The sequence below is a fragment of the Nicotiana sylvestris genome, chromosome 3 (genome assembly GCF_000393655.2).
Source record: "Nicotiana sylvestris chromosome 3, ASM39365v2, whole genome shotgun sequence".
Classification (NCBI taxonomy): Eukaryota; Viridiplantae; Streptophyta; class Magnoliopsida; order Solanales; family Solanaceae; genus Nicotiana; species Nicotiana sylvestris.
This window is the reverse complement of record NC_091059.1, coordinates 204,534,527-204,551,071: the sequence shown is the minus strand read 5'-3', so window position 1 is coordinate 204,551,071 and position 16,545 is coordinate 204,534,527.

The following is a 16,545-nucleotide window of genomic DNA, read 5'->3' as shown; positions in this document are numbered from 1 at the left end:
ACTTTTGGGTTTGAAATTCGATTTTTGGAGCTGATGGTCGATTCTGTTGATCTGCTTTACTGCTGACCCTTGCTTTTGCTATTGCGTTGCTGATCTTCTTACCCTCTCTTATTTGTGATCTCAGGTACTTATTTAACTCTTCTCAATGTAAAAACCTTGTGATATGGAAATCTGGAAGACTTGAAGCATGTTGGCCATTTGTTTTTATTGTAGGATCTTAATTTTGTCTTTATTTGGAAACTTTAGTTTGTATATATTCATGTTTGTGTGTTGGTCAGTGACAATGCTCCTTGAGGGTGAGCCTGATTTGAAATAGACATGAGGTTCAATTTTGGTCGAATGCTCGGTAACTTGAAAACCAATGATGTATAAATAGACTTTGCCATGACATTTAGTTTCGAATCTGCCTGAAAGCTTAAACATAATGTTCGTTTAGTTGAATCAATGATGAAGTTCTGCATATAACTTTAAGCAGCAACCTGCTTAATTAGATGATTGAATGACTAAAATCAGTACATATGGTAGCCTCTGTACAGGAGCAGTATGATTAACTGTGCTGTTATGAGACTGAAGTTGTTAAATTCCACCGCCTATTGTTAGTAATTGGAATTAGAACTCACAAGTGCTTCCATGATCGGATCATTATTGGGTGTTATCTAACTGGTTAATGATGAGTTAAAACGACTCCCAAGTTTGCTTGTACAGGTACCAGTCCCTTCCTTGGCTCATGTTGAATTCACTGACAACCTCAAACGGGGTAGGGATTCGATGATTGGTTCTTGACTCAACAACTGCAAGGTTCGAAATTTGGGCTCACTTTGAGGCCCAGTTCGGAAAGTGTTTTCTTGTATCAAATTGGGTTGGCCCAAGCCCTTTATGTAATGAATTAAGTTTCCCTCACATAAGCCTTCCTAGTTAGTTTGAATGGAACCTTTAACTACATTTAGTGTTAATTAATTAAGCCCATCAAATAGATTGGAGGTGAGTCATAATTAGATAACTCATAACTCATGGCCCTTCAAGCTATAGTTTGAATATCCTCTTAAAAATGGAATCGAGGCGCGCCGCGCCAAGTAAAATGACAAATCGCGTGGCCCTCTTTAATTATGTCTTTAAAATTATTTAGAATTCGAGGTGTGCCATTTAGTAAATTTCCATGGCCCTCGCAAAGTTAAAAAATGCGTAGTTGCTTTAGGCGCGTTATCTTAATAATTTACCTTCCTAAACTCGGGTGCGCATTTATGTGACCCAAATCCAAATCTCAACAATATTAGATAAAATATGTCGAGGACTGCGGGTGCATTTATGTGACGTGGTTCAAGACGTATTTTAAATGACGTTGCAATCTTCCTAATAATTAAATAAAAGCGGTTACAAAGTTAAAATTGAACCATAGGGAAAAATATGTATTAAAAATCAGATAGTAGGCCAATTATAACAGTTGAGCGACCGTGCTAGAACCATGGAACTCGGGAATGCCTAACACCTTCTCCCGAGTTAACAGAATTCCTTACCCTGATTTTTGGTTCGCGGACTGTAATACAGAGTCAATCTTTTCCTCGATTCGGGATTTGAACCGGTGACTTGGGACACCACAAATTATCCCAAGTGGCGACTCTGAATCTTCAAATAAATAAATCCCATTTCGATTGTCACTTTAAGTGGAAAAACTTCTTTATACACCCTTTCCCGGGGGTGTAGGTAAAAAAGGAGGTGTGACAGCTCTGGCGACTCTGCTGGGGACCAAACCCAGAATCTCTGGTTCAGGGTTCAAGAATTCGAGCTTAGATGAATTGTTGTATTTGGTTTTATTTATTATCTGATTTTATTCACATGTTTGGGCCTAATGTGCTAAATGTTGCTTTTTATCGCTTTGATATTATCTGAACTGTATATATAAACTGCTACGAAACCCCTCTCTTCTCTCTCCTGAGGAGTGCACGCTGGGCGTGACTTCTTTCTGTTAGTGTCAAATCCCAAATAGAACGAGGCTCGGACAAGTTGCAAAGCCGGATGATCCTTTGGTTACCAGTATGCAACCCCCTTCTCGGCTCGAGTTGTCCGCTCGGGTAAGCCAGGTCTAGAACAAATATACCCAAGGTTTTAAACCTAGTATAACAATACCTCATACCGGATCCCTAGTAGGAACGTTTGTTTGCATCATGTGCATATTTGACTTTGGAGACTCAACACAGGGGTTGGGTCTGTCTAGGACAGGTGCACCTGAAACAAAAGACCGTCCTGATGCATCTTAATTGCTACTTGTGCATTTATTTGCTTCAGATTTGCATGTTGACTGACTTTTTAAAAGAAGAGCATTTGGAAAGAAATGGCAGTACGAGGGCTAAAGAGAGTTAATCGCCTGTTTTGAAAAAAAAGCAATGTCCAAATAGTGTTGAAACTCTGCCGAATTTTTGAGAAATTAGTTTGTTTTATTTGCCAATGGAATGAAAAAAAGAGTTTTGTTTTCAAAAGAATAGTTTGTTCTATTTGCCCGAACTACGCCAGTTTGATTCTCACAGGGTGTGAGATACGTAGGCAACCCCCATCGGGTCCAACTTCCTTTTTGCAAAAATAATCCAAAAGAATAAAAATTTTACTTTTATTTGAAAATAGTTAGGGTGATGTCATTCTTGTCAGAAATAGCCGAATGTCCCTAAAAGGGCGCCGGAAGGCTATTTTTGCACAAACAGCTGCCTGTGGTCATTTTTCAAGGTTTTCACCGGTTAGCCAACACAGCCTTAAAATCTTCGTCTTCGAGGTGCTGAAAGGCCGTATTTGCAAAACCGGATTTTATTTTTGAAAAAAAGGGAAAAGAAAAAGTGTGTCAATTTTGTCTTTGAGTCAAATGAGTCTTGATTTTTGCTTAATCACCCTAATAAATGTGCAGAATGAGAACGAGTCCAAGTTTGCCGATAGCAGTCATGAACAAGATCCCTTTGGAGTTGCATATGTGGTGGGAAGATCTGGGAAAATCAGAGCAAGATAAGGTCAATATACAGTTAGGAGGTCTCACCGGGTTGTTAAAAATCAAGCCAGAGGAGATGTCATAAAGGCTTTGGTTATGTTTTGGGACCCGACCCATAACGTGTTTCTCTTTTCGGATTTTGAACTCACCCCAACCTTGGAAGAGATAGCAGGTTATATGGGAAGTACTGAAGGGCTGAGGCATAAGTATCTGATCGCTCCAAGAGCCGTTAACTCTCACAAGTTCATGGATTTGCTAAAGATAAGCAAAGGAGCACCGTATTCCGAGTTGGAGGATGGTTTTGCTACTCTACGTTTTATATACCAGAGGTACGGGCATGTAGGAGGGTTCAATGATCTGGCAAGCGGGGTTTGTAGAAAAGGAAACCGAACAAAATGGGATGAGCATAGGCGTTTCGCCTTCATGGTAGCTTTTTTAGGCCTTGTGGTATTTCCCCGAAAAGACGAGAATATTGATTTGCGGGTGGACGGAGTCGTTAAGGTCCTGATTACCAATGCCAGGAGCATTCTCGCCCCTATGATAGTGTCTGAGATATACCGAGCTCTCACAACCTGTAAAACTGGGGCAGATTTCTTCGAGGGGTGCAATTTGCTATTACAGATGTGGATGATCGAGCACCTATGCCATTGCCCTCAGTATATGAGTTATGGATCCACAGAGAAAAGTTGTATTGAAGAGTTTGACACAAGAATTGCAGGGTTGAAGCTGCCAGAGGGGTTTGAAGAGTGGGTATCCTGCCTTCGCTCCATTACTGCAGGGCAAATAGAGTGGACATTGGGTTTGCTTCCTGTTGAAGAAATTGTGTATATGCCCGCCACTGGTCCTTACTTCCTCCTGATGGGTATGCGGGGTATTCAGCCTTACGATCCTTACCGAGCGATGAGACAGTTGGGAAGGTGTCAGGTGATGCACCCAGATGAAGATCTTAGTGTGCATGCGGTCGAGGTTAGTTCTAACGGTCAATTTCATGAAGAGACAGTTCGTTCTATTTGGAATGAATGCCAGTACTTGACAGTAAACACTCGAGTGCGTGATTTATCTAGAGGTGAAGTCTCACCTGCCTATCTTCCTTGGTATAGAAAGAAGAACACTACAAGGGCTGAACCAGAAAGACCAACCAAAAAGCCTCACGTTCAGAAATTCGTTAAAGCGTCACAAGAACAGTGAGCTTGGGTAGCTAAGGAGAATGAGTACAGTGCCACAATAGAAAAATTGGAAAAGCAAGTCAGGGAGCTTCAATTCGAGAGTAGCTTGCAGGTTGCGGCAGATGAAGGGGAAAAGAAAAGGCTAGCCAAAGAAAATGAAGCCCTTCGAGCTCAAATTCAGAAGATGAAAGTAGCGGCAGAAAATCTAGCCCGAAGTGACAGGGATGAAAAACTCATAGCTAACCTAAGGCAGAAAGTGAGTGACTATAGTTTCGATTTAAACAAAGCCGAAAGTGAACTAGCCAAGGCTCAAAAACAATTGGCTAAAATCGCAGATGAACGGGTACGCCTGGTCAAGCAGTTGAGAGAAAGGTATGACGATGAGGTCGCAGGGTTAAAAAAAAGGGTCATCGCCACGGAAAACAAAATGATCAAGCAGGCAAAAGACTTCAAAGTTGAAAAGGAACATTGTTATACGGCATTGGCGCAATTAGAAATAGATTTGCAACAACTTCAGGAGCAAAATCATGCGGCTGAGCAAACTTTGGAGGCTAGGGCCCAGCAGATTGGGCGTTGTTTACATGAAAAGGCGTCATAAGAGAGAGAATTAGAAACATCGCCGACTACATCGTTATGAAGTGCCACATCTGTGAGGATATGGCTCGCACTACATTCTTTGCAGCAGTAATGACATTTGTCAAATAGATAATGAATGACTTGGATCGACTTCAATGGGAGCTTGCATATAGGCCCACGATGAGACCGAATGATGTCCCGTAGGCACCAGGAGCATTGAGTTTTCTTTTCTGCTAGGGTCCGTCGAGTTGTTTTCGAGTCTGTGTTTTCGTCTGTTGGAGTATGAGGTCTATTTTCAGAGTATGTATTTCATCTTTGCATCGCAATCGGTTAGTCTTTTGGAATTAATTTTGAGTTTGTAATAGAAGCATCCGTTGTTTTTTTACTTTATTTTATGAAAACTGAAAATCCCAAAAATGTTTTATTTCGCACTTATCTACAAGAACTACGCTTGGTCTGATTCATGCGGGGTCATGATACGTAGGAAATCTCTATAGGATTCGACCGCAACCAAATAAAAAGGAGAGAGAGGAAAAGAGGGAAAGAAAATAAGAGGAAAAACAAGAGAGTAAAGAAAAGGAAAGAGCGGAAAAACAAGAAAGAAAAAGAGAAAATAAGAGAGAGTAAAAACAAAGAGAGAACAGAGGCCAGAATGAAAGAAAAAGAAAGAAAAGAAAAGAAAAGGGGATGTTTGCAATTAAAAGAAAGAAAAGGCCGGGATGACGCATGCAACCGATCAAATACATAATAGAGACGGTTAACTGTTTAGGTGCATTCACGCCCAATGTGAGATTACCAATCTGTTAAAGACGAATCGCTAATAAGGTTATTTGTTTGATGTATTAAGTTCAGGCAGGTGGTTAGTTGACTGGCATTCTGGCAACTTACTCCTACAACACCCGATCGAAAGACAGGCTGAATATGGTCGACCAGGAACCAGAAACAAGTATCGTTGACCCATCGAAAGAGGTGGAAGAAATGGACATTAATGCAATGAGGGAAGAAATGTATAAGTTGAACAGCAGATGGCTGAAATGTACCAAGCTTGGGCGAAGGGGCATCCACCACCGGTTTATCCCGCCAATCCTGCTTATATCCCACCATCAGCCCAACCTCCAGAGCCTCCCACTGTGAACTCATCTCTAGCCTTTCCCCTCTACCAACAATGTCATGGCACCACTTCCCATACTTCTCAAGCTCCACCACCCAAACAAGTCTCATACCCTCCTCCACCAATTACACCTGTTTTTGTGGCACCTCTACCTGCTACATTACACCGATCTTCCAGTGAACCCCTATTCCAAACTCACGACAACCAGTACTATCCCCCTGAACCCACCTTCAAAGTTCTAAAACCATATTCTTACACTCCTCATCTTGATATCCCGACAGAGGCCAAGAAACCGCCCAAAAATCTCGAGCATGAAGAGATGATCAGAAAGGTTTATGTCTGTTCCTAGATGATGAGTGTAGCCTACAAAGATTTATGTCTGTTCCTAGATGTTTAGTTTCCAGCAGGGTTCAAAATGCCCAAGTTTGATTTGTACGATGGGCATGGTGACCCAGTAGCACACTTAGGAGGATTTTGTAGCAAAATGAGAGGAGCAGGCGGAAGAGATGAATTGCTGATGGTGTATTTCATCCAAAGTTTGAGTGGGTCAGTGATAGAATGGTACACTAGACAAGATCATAGCAGGTAGTACACATGGGACGATTTGGCCCAAGCCTTCGCCTGTCATTTTCAGTATAATCTTGAAATCATCCCAGACCGTCTGTCATTGACGAAGATTGAGAAGAAGCCCGGTGAGAGTTTTCGAGAATATGGGTTCCGTTGGAGAGAGCAAGTAGCAAGGGTTGACCCCCCAATGAAAGAGAGTGAGATGGTTGATTATTTCTTGCAGGCTTTGAAGCCCACTTATTTTGGTCATTTGGTGTCAGCGATGGGCAAATCCTTTAATGAAGTCGTGAAAATGGGAGGCATGGTTGAAGAGGGACTCTAGTCCAACAAGATCATGAGTTATTCAGCAATCAAAGCAACTACCCAGGCCATTCAAAACGGTACTGGAGGTGTACTCAGAAAGAAGAAGAAAGAGAATGTTGCAACGATCGAGTCGGCAGCTTGGGGTGGATCCAGGAACCTTCCACAGTTCTACAACCAGCCTCGACCCTATCACCAAGCCTACCCCCACACTCCATATAGCCCGCCACAACATTACTACCCACCGCCAAATCCCCATTTTTCTGTCTATCACGGACAAACCTATACCCAACCTCCCGCTCACGCGCAGTGGCATGCGCCAGCTCCATAAAATCCATACCAAGCTCCACAAAATAACTATCCACCCCCAAAGGCCTACAAAAATCCTCCTGGAATAGGTTTTCGACCCAATCAAGACTTCAAGAATGAGAGGCTACAGAAGCAGAAGACTTTTACTCTATTGGGAGAATCCTATACTAGTCTATTCGACAGGCTGAGACAGTTGGGTATGTTGAATCCGATCGAAGTCAAACTGCCAAATCCCCTTCCTAGAAATCTTGATCGCTCGGTGAGTTGTGAGTATTGTTTAGAGGCCCTGGGCCATGATACAGAGAAATGCTAGAAACTAAAAACAGTTGTACAAGAGCTCATTGATACTCATCGGATTGAGGTTCAGGCCCCAAAAGCACCAAATATCAACCAGAATCCGCTACCAGCTCACCATGAGACACATATGATTGAGTTGATACACAAGGGAGGGGAGGCTAAGAAACCCTCGCAGACGGTGATGATGATCCGCTCCAGTGAAACCAGTTCAAAGGAAAAGGTAACCAGTGGGAAATTAGTGGTCCACTTGAAAGGGGTAGATAATAAGCCAGCTGTGGTAGCCGAGAAAGGGTCTTCAAGCACTGTTGCAGTGAAACCAGAAAAAGCTAAAGTGGTGGTATCAGGGGTTACAAGTAAACCTATTGTGATCGTGAAGGGTGCTCGCACAGAGCCTATTATTATAAAACCAGTAACTCAGCTTCTAGTGATCAACAGCAAGGCGGTCCCGTGGAATTATGAACGAGTGATAGTAAATTACCAGGGGAAAGAGGTTAAAGAAGAAGTGTGTGAGACTCATGGTTTTACTCGATCGGGGAGATTCTTTGCCCCCGAAGAGTTAAGAAAAACTAAGACCTCAAAAGATAATCCAGTGTTGGTGAGGAAAGCAGTAACCGAGGAAGAAGGAGAAGAATTTCTGAGAAAGATGAAAGCGCAAGACTATTCCATTGTGGAACAGTTAAGGAAGACACCAACTCAGATCTTGCTCTTGTCATTATTGATCCATTCAGACGAACACCGTTGTGCTTTGATGAAGATCTTGAAAGAAGCCCACGTTCCTGAAAAAATCTCAGTAAACCACTTGGAAAAGATAGCTAACAAGATATTTGAGGTAAACCGAGTCACTTTTTATGATGATGAATTACCCGCGGAGGGTACCGAGCACAATAGAGCCCTCTATCTGACGGTGAAATGCGAAGATTCCGTGGTCACTCGGGTGCTAGTTGACAAAGGGTCTAGTGCGAACATCTGTCCTCTCTCCACATTGAACAAGCTGCAAGTGGAGGATGAAAGAATTCACAAGAACAGTATTTACGTTCAGGGATTCGACGGTGGAGGGAAAGATTCAGTCGGGGACATAGTGCTTGAGATCACAGTAGGGCCAGTGGAATTTACTATGGAATTTCAGGTGCTCGATGTGGCTGTTTCGTACAATCTGTTGTTGGGACGACCCTGGATCCATGCGGCCAAAGCAGTCCCATCTACTCTGCATCAAATGGTCAAGTTTGAATGGGATCGACATGAAATTGTTGTACACAGCGAAGATAATTTGTGTGTGCCCAACGGTGCCATCGTTCCGTTCATAGAGATTGACGATGACAAGGGACCATGGGTTTATCAGGTTTCCGACACAGTATCGGTAGAGAAAATTTCGGAAGGAAAATGCATTCCAACTCCAAAGATGGCTGCGACATTAGTTATGGTAGCTGTTGAAATGTTGAAAAATGGTTTCGTATCGGGCAAGGGTTTAGGTGCATCTCTGCAAGGTATTGTGCAGCTAGTTTCTCTTCCAAAGAATCTGGCTACTTTTGGTCTTGGGTTCAAGCCTACCGTTGCAGACATGAGAAGAGCTAGAAAAATGAAAAAGAAAGCATGGGCATTGCCAAAGCCAATCCCGCGTCTGTCTAGGTCATTCGTCAGGCCGGGTATCAGAAAGCAACTGTTGTCAAATGTCCCTGGACCACTGATTGGTGCCGATGGAGATTTGGAGAAGGGGTTTGAAAGGTTATTTGCCGAGGTTAACATGGTTCAGGTTGGGGAAGGGTCCAATAGGGCAGATGTGCAATTCGTGGGACCACGTGCAAAAGTCAACAACTGGGAAACTACTCTTCTTCCTACCCGGAGGGAGTCTTGGTAGTGGGTTTTGATTTTCTTTTAGTTGTCTGGATTATTCCAGGGTCTGTAATTCAGATATTATGTCCCGTCCAGTTGGATGTGTTAAAACCTTGTTATCTTTATATTCAGTGAATGCAATTATTCCTTTTCCCTCATTTCTTCTAATTTTATTTTTGTTTTCTTCTTTTGTACAGTTCTTTTTATGCTGATATCAATGACATGACATGCATGAGAAATCTTCAGCCCAGTTTTAAAAGCCAATCTAACTTTGAAATAACAATACAAGAAATTGAGTGCGATGACGAGTTGGAATTTGAGGATGATGAGGCCTATGAAGAAATTAGTAAGGAACTAAGTCATTTTGAGGAAAAGCCCAAACCTAATTTGAATGACACAAAAACAGTTAATCTAGGGGACCAAGATAATGTCTGTGAAACTAAAATAAGTGTCCATCTGGAACCTCAACTTAGGGAGGAGATAATTAAAGCATTGTTCGAATACAAAGATGTTTTTGCATGGTCCTATAATGACATGCCGGGTCTAAGCACTGATTTAGTGGTTCACAAATTGCCCACTGACCCGGCATTTCCCCCTGTCAAACAGAAGCTGAGAAAGTTCAAAACTGATATGAGTGTAAAGATCAAAGAAGAGGTCACCAAGCAGTTCGATGCCAAAGTCATTCAGGTCACCCGGTATCCTACCTGGTTAGCCAATGTTGTGCTTGTGCCGAAGAAGGATGGCAAGACCAGGGTGTGTGTTGACTATCGGGATCTCAACAAAGCGAGTCCAAAAGACAATTTTCCATTGTCGAACATCCATATCTTGATTGATAATTGTGCCAAACATGAGATTGGTTCTTTTGTGGATTGTTACGCGGGTTATCATCAAATCTTAATGGACGAGGAAGATGGAGAAAAGACGACATTCATCACGCCGTGGGGAACGTATTGCTATCGGGTCATGCCATTTGGTTTGAAAAATGCTGGGGCAACCTACATGAGGGCAATGACAACAATATTCCACGATATGATACACCGGGAAATCGAGGTGTACGTGGATGATGTGATCGTGAAGTCTAGAAAGCAGTCTGATCATGTCATGGATCTAAGAAAGTTCTTCCAAAGGCTTCGTAGGTACAATCTCAAACTTAATCCTGCAAAATGCACATTCGGGGTTCCGTCTGGAAAGTTTTTGGGGTTCGTAGTCAGCCGTCGGGGTATTGAACTGGGTCCATCGAAAGTCAAGGCCATCCAGGAATTGCCACCTCTGAGGAACAAGACCGAGGTGATGAGTTTGTTAGGGAGATTGAATTATATCAGCAGGTTCATCGCTCAGCTCACAATAACTTGTGAGCCTATCTTCAAACTATTAAAGAAAGACGTTGCGGTCAAGTGGACGGATAAATGTCAAGAGGCGTTTGATAAGATAAAGGGGTATTTGTCAAACCCACCCGTGTTGGTCCCGCCAGAACCAGGGTGACCTTTGATTCTATATTTGACGGTTTTGGACAATTCATTCGGCTGTGTATTGGGTCAACATGATATCACTGGCAGAAAGGAGCAGTCCATCTATTACCTCAGCAAGAAGTTCACGTCCTACGAGGTTAAGTATACTCATCTTGAGAGGACATGTTGCTCCCTAATTTGGGTGGCACAGAAGCTGAAACACTATTTGTCATCTTATACTACTTACCTCATATCTGGCTTGGATCCATTGAAGTATATCTTTCAGAAGCCTATGCCCACAGGGAGGCTTGCAAAGTGGCAGATCCTGCTCACAGAGTTTGACATTGTCTACGTAACTCGGACTGCAATGAAAGCATAGGCCTTGGCAGACCATTTGGCCGAGAATCCGGTTGATGAAGATTATGAACCTTTGAAAACTTATTTCCCTGACGAAGAGGTGATGCATGTTGATGAGTTGGAACAAGTTGAGAAGCCGGGATAGAAACCTTTCTTTGATGGGGCTACAAACATGAAGGGTGTGGGAATAGGAGCGGTACTTATTGCTGAAACATGGCAACACTAACCTGTTACGGCTCAGCTTCATTTTTACTGTACCACGAACATGGCCAAATACGAGGATGCATCCTGGGTTTGAGGTTAGCTGTGGATATGGATGTCCAGGAAGTCTTGGTCTTGGGCGACTCGGACCTCCTAGTGCACCAAATTCAGGGAGAATGGGAAACACGGGATCTAAAACTCATACCGTATAGACAGTGTTTGCATGATCTTTGTCAACGGTTTTAGTTAATAGAATTCAAGCATATCCCAAGGATCTATAATGAAGTCGCCGATGCTTTGGCTACTCTGGCGTCAATGCTACATCATCCAGATAAGGCTTATGTGGACCCTTTGCAGATTCAGGTCCGTGATCAGCATGCTTACTGTAATATGGTGGAAGAAGAACTTGATGGGGAGCCATGGTTCCATGATATCAAAGAATATATCAGGATGGGAGTGTATCCTCTACAGGCCACAAGTGATCAGAAAAGAACAATCCGATAATTGGCAAGTGGATTTTTCTTTAGTGGAGGGATATTGTACAAAAGAACTCCAGATCTGGGATTGCTAAGATGCATAGATGCAAGACAGGCCACAGCTATCATGACCAAGGTACATTCCGGAGTTTGTGGACCGCATATGAGTGGGTACGTTCTGGCAAAGAAGATTCTCCGAGCAGGTTACTATTGGCTCACTATGGAGCGGGATTGCATCAGTTTTGTGCGCAAATGTCATCAGTGTCAAGTGTATGGAGATTTGATTCATTCTCCACCATCTGAATTACATACAATGTCTGCACCATGCCCTTTTGTTGCTTGGGGCATGGATGTCATGGGCTAACTGAACCACCAGCATCAAACGGACACAGATTTATTCTGGTAGCCATAGATTATTTCACCAAGTGGGTTGAAGCGAAAACTTTCAAATCTGTGACCAAAAAAGCAGTGGTCGACTTTGTGCATTCAAATATCATCTGTCGGTTTGGGATTCCGAAGGTAATCATCACGAACAATGGCACTAATCTCAACAGTCATCTGATGATGGAGACATGTCAGCAGTTTAAGATTACACATCGCAATTCCACCCCATATCGCCCTAAGGCGAATGGAGTAGTCAAGGCAGCCAACAAGAATATAAAGAAGATACTTCGGAAAATGGTGGAAGGTTCTAGACAGTGGCATGAAAAGCTGCCATTTGCATTGCTGGGATATCGCACTACTATCCGTACTTCAGTAGGGGCTACTCCTTATTTGTTGGTGTATGGCACGGAGGCAGTAATACCCACAAAAATTGAAATCCCATCCCTTCGGATTGTTGCTAAGGCAGAAATTGATGACGTTGATGGGTCAAAACCCGCTTGGAGCAATTAAGTCTGATTGATGAAAAGAGATTGGCGGCAGTATGTCATGGCCAATTGTACCAACAAAGAATGGCGAGAGCATATAACAAGAAGGTACGTCCACGGAAGTTCGAAGTGGGTCAACTAGTGTTGAGACGTATCTTGCCTCATCAGGCTGAAGCAAAAGGAAAATTTGCCCCAAACTGGCAGGGGCCATTTGTTGTATCCAGAGTGTTGTCCAATGGCGCATTGTATTTGATAGATATAGAAGGCAAATATGTAGAAATGGCTATCAATTTCGATGCAGTCAAAAGATACTATGTATGATTTCCTTGTTTGATTGTACTTGTTTGTATTTGGCATATTTTGAAGATTGGAATGACGAAGGTGTTTTGTTCTGCCATCTAAACACTTTATCCCTTGTCACCCCTTTTTGAGCCTTATTTATTTTCTTTCATACCCTTCTTTCGAGATCAACAGCACAATTTAGAAACGCAAGTGCGGAGGATAAGTAAGTGAAAGGGAAAAGAAAGAGTGAACAAGAAAGGAAAATGAGAAGAAAAATGAAAAGAGAGAAGAAAGAGAAAGAAAAGAAAAGAAAAGAAAAGAGAAAAGCAAAAATGAAAAAAAGAGAGAAAAGAAAAAAGAAGAAGAAGAAAAGAAGAATAACAGAAGAAAAAGAGAGAAAGAAAAGAAAAAGAGAAAAGAAAAAGAGAAAAGAAAAATCACAACAACGAAGTAATTTCTATGACATGAACTACATTCGACCTGATTCCTTTTAAGGATACGTAGGAAGCCTCATGGTTCGGTCTCATCAAAACAAAATCCAAAGATCTCCATGCAAGAAACTGGGGTAGAAGCTGTGTTTGTTGTGAGAAACCTGATTCCGAAAGTTGTAACTTTAACCCATTTGAATCGTTTTGAGCCTTTTATACCCTTTCCTTCTAACCTCGTCCAAAAGCCCGCATTACGGTCCAAATAAAGACCTTCTGATCAGTCTTTGAGAAATGCCAAGTCGAGCAGGTAAATGTAATTCATGTCAGGGGCAACGCTCTGGTTCAAGCAGGAAAAATAAAAATGAGAAAGTCTTATTGGTGAAAACCTTCATAGGCACCGTAAGGCGACAGGAGTTGAGAGAAATAAAAATGAGAGAGTCTTATTGGTGAAAACCTTCACATGCACCGTAAGGCGACGAGAGTTGAGAGAAAAATGAGAGAGTCTTATTGGTGAAAACCCTCATGGGCAATGTAAGGCGAAAGTGAGTCTAGAGATGAACGAATGAAAGAGGTCTGCTGGTGAAAACCTTTCAAGGCACCATAGGATGAACAAGGTCAAGGTTTGGGTAAGGTAATCAAGTCATGGTAATTCTGGGGCAATGAAGTACGACAACTGAATGTTGATTGGTTGGACAGATTGGGCTGATTAATCCGAAATGCATGTCATGATCATTGGTACCAGCTGTTCCACTCAGATAAGTTTCTTTTTCTTTTTACTTTTGTAGTAGTTATCTGGTTTTAGATTCTTCTTATCCTTAACCCGCAGAGTCATTGCATTTCATTTTTCGTTTGGGTATTTATCTAAAGATGTTTCAATGTCAGTCTTGTCCAAATCAAGTGAAAAGGATTTCAAAGCTCACTACCAACTTCCAAAATTGCAAAGCACGGAGTGGTCAAAGCATACCAAGGGTAACATGATGTAAGAGAGGGGTACAAAAAATCACCGGAAGTTTTATCGGTGGAATGGATTGGTAATGTCATGGGAGATGCAAAGGTTCAGATAAAAGGGTCAGAGGTAAAATAACAGCATGGTTATAGAACACTCGGTTCGTCAAAGGTCATGGGGTTTGAAAGTCAGTCCGAAAGTTAAAGCGGTTCAGGACCAGTTCGGGGAAGCCAGTCAGAACAAAACAATGCAGCGGAAAGATCTTCAGCAAGAATGCCATCAGCTAACCACCATTTTAAACTGACAAGATTTTCTTTGATTGAAACAGGGGCAAAAAATTTCGGTTTGTTTCGGAGAAACCCTCCATAAAGAAAGGCAGTCACCAAACAGGTTTGATTTTTAATTTTCAGGACCCTCCTGGAAAATAGGACCTAGTTTAAAGTTCACAAATAGCATAATTTAGCATAATATATCCCAAAGGAATATACGTTGGTTTAGAAGTTTGCATGTTCGAGATAGGACACAATTAGAAGTTTCCAAGACCCTCCTGAATAATGGGACTTAGCTTAAGATTTCGATTAGATAACAACATCTAGTGTAAACTCTACTGTAGGGTAGTATAATTCAGACATGAAAGTTGTCACCCTTAAGAAAAAAATTGACCTTTGATTTTCAGGACCCTCCTGGATAATGGGGAGTAGTTTAAAGGTTCTCTTAGATAGCAAGATTTAGCAGAAGTCACACATGTAGAAGATATGACTTAGATTTAAAATTGTCGTTTAGTTAGGAGTTGTCAGGACCCCCCTGCATAATGAGACCTAGCTTTCAAATTCTCAGTGATATTTGGTAATATGATTCAGTTTAACACTCACATATGTGCCTAGTTACCAAACTGGGGCAGAAAATTTTCTTTGTTTTTGTCTTTTTGTTGAAATCAGTTACCTGCTTGGAGAACAAGGAGAAGACATTCAAGTTCATCAGTCAGGAGCCCGCCTGGAGAGCAGGGAATACTTTCAAGTGCAACAGTCAAGAGCCCGCCTGGAGAACAAGGGAGTACCATTTAAGTTTAGCTGTCAAATTCTTTGCTTTGTTTATTTTAAAGTCAGGAGCCCGCTTGGAGAGCAGGGAATACATTTCAAATTGAAGTCAGGAGCCCGCCTGGAGAGCAGGGAATACTTTCAAATGCAGCAGTCAGGAGCTCGCCTGTAGAACAAGGGAGTACCATTCAAGTTTAGCTTTCAAATTCTTTGCTTTGTTTATTTTGAAGTCAGGATCTCGCCTGGAGAGTAGGGAGTACATTTCAAGACGAGGTCAGGAGCCCGCCTGGAGAGCAGGGAATACTTTCAAATGGAGCATTCAAGAGCCCGCCTGTAGAACAAGGGAGTACCATTTAAGTTTCAGGTTTCAAATTCTTCGCTTTGTTTATTTTGAAGTCAGGTGCCCGCCTGAAGAGCAGGGAATACATTTCAAGTTAGCAGTCAGGAGCCCGCCTAGGTAGCGTGGGAATACATTCACATTTTGAAGTCAAGAGCCGCCTGGATAGCATGGGAATACATATCAAGTTCAGCAGTCAGGCACCCACCTGAAGAAGGGGAAAACATCTCAGTTTACAATTCAAGGTGGAAACAAATGGATGCCTCCGAAAGAATGGAGAACAACAAGGCAACAAGAAGCACAAGATCAAGTTTGAAGATATAGATAGGACTTTTGTAATCCATAGATCATAGTCTAGTCTAGCTTCTTGTTTTATTTTGACATGGTGTAATAAGGAGGTTCAGTAAGCAGTAGCAGTAGCAGCGGCAGTGAAATCACAGCTTCATGGTAGTCCCAGCTACCGGACATTCCTGAACTACACTGACCTGATTCCTTTTCAGCCAAGGATATGTAGGCAACCTCAGAAGCAAGGTGCGGTCAAATCTTTCAAAAATGCTTCCCACGGAGTATTCAAACGGGAAAAAATCGCTTGTATCCACTCACTTTATCTTTGCACGAAAACTCTTCGTGTTTTCGAGCAAAGAGGGGCAGCTGTGAGCACGTGATTTTTGCCCTATATGTATTACTCCAACAAATTCAAAACAAAATAATTTCTGTCAGTGTTTGCAATTTTGGGGATTTTCGTGGCATTTTCTGGTAATTGTTTGCATTTGTCTGTGCATTTTTATTTTTATTTTTATTTAATTAATAAAAATTGCAAAAAATATGTTGCATTTGCATTTAGGATTTAATTTTACATTTTAGGATTAATTGACAAATTAGTTATTTTATAAAAATGGGAAAAATCATAAAAATAGTTTATTTTGCACTTTTAATTTTGAATTTTGGTAATTTTTCCTTTAATTTAGTTTTTAATTATTTGTAGTAACAATTATTTGGTTTAATTAAGTTAATATGGCGGGATAATTTGGTTTAGGGTT